Below are 4978 nucleotides of genomic sequence, written 5' to 3' on the forward strand. Positions count from 1 at the left end.
TGTATAACATTCCATTGTGTGTGTACATACCATATTTTGTTTATTAATTTATCTGTCTATGGACATTTGAGTTGTTTGCATCTTTGGTTATTATGAATGATGCTGCTATGAACACGGATGTACAAATACCTATTCTATTTCCTGCTTTCACTACTTTTGGGTATATACCTAGAAGTGTAATTCCTGAATTATATATATAATATCTATGTTTAATTTTTTGAGGATCTACCATATTTTTTTCTAGGTGCCCATACCATTTCACTTTCCTCCCAGCAATGCCCAAAGGTTCCAATTTCTCTATATCCTTGCCAATAATTATTTGCTTTTTTTATTGTTTTTTTTTTGATAGTTGCCTGTTATCTAGTGGTTTTGATTTACACTGTCTGAATGATTAGTGATGTTGAACATCTTTTAATGTGCTTATCAGCCATTTGCATATCTTCTTTGGAGAAATGTCTAGCAAGTCTTGCTCATTTTTGAATTGAGTTGTTTCTTTTTTATTGTTGATGACTTTTAGGAGTTCTATATGTATTCTAGATATTAATCCTTTATGAGATATATGATTTACAAAGATTTTCTCCCTTTCTGTGGATCTCTTTTTCACTCTTTTGTTAGTGTCCTTTAATGTACAAAAGTTTTAAATTTTAAAAAAGTTCAATTTATCTCATTTTTCTTTTGTTGTATTTTTCTTATTGTTCTTTTTGGTGTCATATCCAAGAAATCATCATCAAATCCAATGTCCACATGAAGTTTTCCTCTGTTTTCTTCTAAAGGTTCTATAGTTTTAGTTTTTACCTTTAGGTCTTTAATCCATTTTGAGTTAATTTTTTCATGTAGTGTAGGGTATAGGTCTAATTTCATTCTTTTGCATGTGGATGTCCAGTTTTCCCAGCACCATTTGTGGAAAAAGATAAGATTTTCTTTTAAAACGTAACAGAAAGCATGTTTCCTCAGAGGATCTTAAACTTTCCCAGGTCAGCACATCCTTAGCATCTCAATGCATTTTTTTTATGGTGCATTGGGTCCAAAAGAAATACCTAACAATCTTACTCATTGAATAGTTAGGTCTAAACAAACTAATGTGTATTCATTCCTGAACAGCTTAGCCATTTGAAAAAAAATTACACATAAATTGAAAGAAAAAACACTATTTTAATTTTATTCTTAAATAACACAACTGCTTTCTAATGAAGTGTATGTTGGGTGATATGTAACATCTCAGACCTTTGAATCAGACTGGATACTGGTGTCCTCATTTCCTGTTCACATTGGTCTTTGTGTGGTGTTTGCTTTCTGTCTCTACAACTGTGGAAAACTCACACTTGCAGAGATATAGTATCACTGAATGTAAGTAGTGTGGTCGATGTTGGAACTGTGAACTATTTTAAGTAGTTCACGTGATGTCTGAAAGACATCCAGCATCTCTGTGCTTGCTTTGAGCAAGGCATCCCATGAGTTTGCTGTGGCATCTCTGCACTTGGTGCATTTGGGGGATGCTGTCTTAGCTGATACAACTTCTTTAACTCTGATGACCTTCACCCTCACCTCTCCCTTAGCCAGCTGCTCCAGTGACCACCCTATCCTTGTCCTGACCTAGAAGATATTTACCTTTTACTCTTATATTCTACTCTTTCATTCCCTGATCACATTATCCTATAATCTGTCTCACACTCTTTCTCCTGATTGTGACTTTAGCTTCGTGAAAATCTCAATGTTCTTCACTTTTCCACTTTCTGCCAATCCATCAGTTTCTTTCTGCTTAAGCATTTTCCCATCTAGCCCATCATTCAACATCTCTACTTATGTCCCCAGCCTGCTGAACATTAAAAGCTCTATTTAAATTGGAGCTAGTAATCCCTAACATCATTAAGACCCTAAACATTGCCTGAAGATCTTTTATATATGTCTTCTTGGCTATCCCAAGATGATCCCCAACATTCCCCTCATTTCTCAAAATCCTCACTATAATGCTTTCAACTTCATGATCAGTGAGCTCCATGAACTTTACTGAGAGAACGAAAATCGGAATGCTTATGCTAGAACTCCCTTATCTCTCTCTGCTCACTACCCATAAACATCTCCATCTCTACTCAGACATCTTCCTCTCCTCATAGTTCAGTAAAGGAGGGTCCCTTTCATCTGTCAAGGAGAGTCCTACCACTTCTGTTCACATGCTCCATTGGTCCCTAAGGATGCACACTCCACCTTCTTTACCTGCTGTCTGCTCTGGCAAGCCAAGCCCTTGCTCTCTGGCTTCTGGTGGAGTTTTGGCCAATAGACCCTGTCAGGAGACTGGGGAGTGGAAAGAGAGGAAGGTATGTGGATCGAGCCCCCAGCCCCCTTCATGATGAGCCTTGAGTTGACAGTGGCTGCCTATCTCTGTCAAGCCACTGCTGGGTGGTCCTCTCTTAGAGCTGGTACACTTTCTTCTCTGGTCCCTTCAGGCCACGGGTGGCAGTGTCTCCTGCTACTAGTCCAGGAGTGCTCTGCTCTTTTTCCCTGTGGTTACTACTCCTGCCCACACCCTGGTAAATAGGCCCTTCATTGATCTTTCTTCAAACACCTGTTTTGAGTGTGTCACCTGTTTCCTGTTGGGACTCTGAGGTACAGATCCACCCTCTATACTCCTTTATGGCAATTTTTTCTAGAAGATGCCATTCTCTGGCTAGTGATCAGGCTGATGATAAGCTAATAATAATATACCAATAACTATGATTTATTAAGCAGTTTTGACAATCTAGGTACCATGACAACAGTTTTTAGCATGTGTGATCTTATTTAAACACTGAAACTGCTGCCATCTGTTCACAGCCCCCTTTACAGATGCAGGACTCGAGACTGACAGAGGATAAGCAATTTCCCCAATGTCACACGCTGGAAGTGGTAGAGTTGGAATTTGAGCCCAGGACTGTGAAGGACTCACCTGTTAGACATCTAACCACAAGGACACATGTCCTCACTATCAGGCCAGATGGGTTGTCATGACTTCCTTTTTTTTTTTTTTTTTTTAATTTTTTATTTATTTATGATAGTCACAGAGAGAGAGAGGCAGAGACACAGGCAGAGGGAGAAGCAGGCTCCATGCACCGGGAGCCTGACGTGGGATTCGATCCTGGGTCTCCAGGATCACGCCCTGGGCCAAAGGCAGGCGCTAAACCACTGCGCCACCCAGGGATCCCTGTCATGACTTCCTAAACGCAGAGAGGGGACCAGGAAAAAGCACAACATGGTTTGTGATACTGCACTGATGATACTATTTTTGGGGTTTACATTTGGTGTTTGAGTCCCTTGGTTTATGAGGAATGCAAAGCAGCCAGCTTATTTCATCAGTGTCTTCCTGCAGAGCTCGAGTGCAGTGGGGACAAAACATTTGTGGCAGTGAGCAGGGATGGTAGGAGGACCAAACATGGACAATAAGTCCAAACACAAACTTCTTGCTCCTCATTCCATCAGGGAAAGGAGCATTTGTATGCCACCAGGGACTGACTTTTATGTTAAGATCTGTTCTGCCCAGTCATGGAAACATGCATGGGCCTTCAGTGAAGAGCTTTCTTCATGAGGGACTGAGTGATATCAGAAAACATGAGGAAAGTTCTCTGAGACCACTGTTGTGCTCTGTGTAACAAAACAGCTCCAACATTCCCCTCTCCTCTCCTCTCACATTGCAGCCACACTTCACTTTGGTCACCAAATGTAGGGAGGTTTCCTGCCACCAAGCAATTCTCTGCCACACCAGCTGGGTGTCCTACAACTTAACCTAATTCCGACACTGTCCACCCAGAGGTAATGTAGCTCCCAAGTTTTAGGGCTTAGGCCCACAAGACTGCTCTCTCCCCACTTCAGATGCCAATCAGAAGCAGCAAGTCCCAGGTCACCCACAACTTCTGCCTTACTTGGCTGCAAACCAGAGGTTCCCAAGATCCCCATCTTGAGTTTGATGAATTTGCTAGAGTGGCTCACAAAACTCAGGGAAACACTTACATTTAGCAGTTTATTAAAGCATGTAATAAAGGATACAGATGAGCAGCCAAATGAAGAGATGATGTAGGAGGAGGTCTAGGAGGGTCCTGAGTGCAGGAGGCTTTGTACTTGTGGAGTTGGGGTGTGTCACCTTCCAGATGTGGATGTGTTCACCAATCTGGAAGCTCTCTGAAGGCTATACTGTTGAGATTTGATGGAGGCTTCCTCACTTGGACATAATCAATTAACTCCATTTCTAGCCCCTCTCCCACTCTAAAGGATGGGGAACAGGGCTGGAAATCCCAAGCTTCCAATCATGGCTTGGTTTTCTGGTGGCCAGCCCCCATTCAGGAGTCATCCACGGCCCCACTCAGAGTCACTTCATTAGAATAAAAGATGCTCCTAGTACTCTTATCACTTAAGAAATGACAAGGGTTTTAGGAGCTCTGTGCCAGGAACCAAGGACAGAGGCCAATATACATATTTTCTATTATCTCCGATTCTCTCACCTACAGAATGCTGTCTCTCCTCAGGTAGAACGAATGATGGGTGGGGATTTGCCGGTGAGAAAGAGTGAAGCAGAAACACTATTTTTTGTTGATTTTCTTTTCAAGATGTTGGGGCTACTTAGGCTGGGAAGAATGTAAATGAAGATAACATAATTCTCAATCTTGCCTTGACCTCTTTAGCTTTGGCCAGTGCTTGGACAATGAACACATATCTGTAACTGTGATTCAAATAAATCCTTTCTAAATACCCACCCACCTGGGTGGCTCAGTTGGTTTAGTGTCATGTTCAGGTCATGATTCCCAGGTCCTAGGATGAGCCCTGAGTCGGGCTTCCTGCCTGGCAGGGAGCCTGCTTCTCCCTCCCCTTCTACCCCTCTCCCTTACTCAGGCATGATCTCTCTAAATAAATTAATTAATTAAATATTTTAAATAAATAAATAAATAAATAAATAAATAAATAAATAAATAAATAAATACTTGCCCTTGAAATCCAATGATTCCCTCCTAAA

Source organism: Canis lupus, chromosome 28, assembly GCF_048164855.1.
Source record: "Canis lupus baileyi chromosome 28, mCanLup2.hap1, whole genome shotgun sequence".
Taxonomy (NCBI): domain Eukaryota; kingdom Metazoa; phylum Chordata; class Mammalia; order Carnivora; family Canidae; genus Canis; species Canis lupus.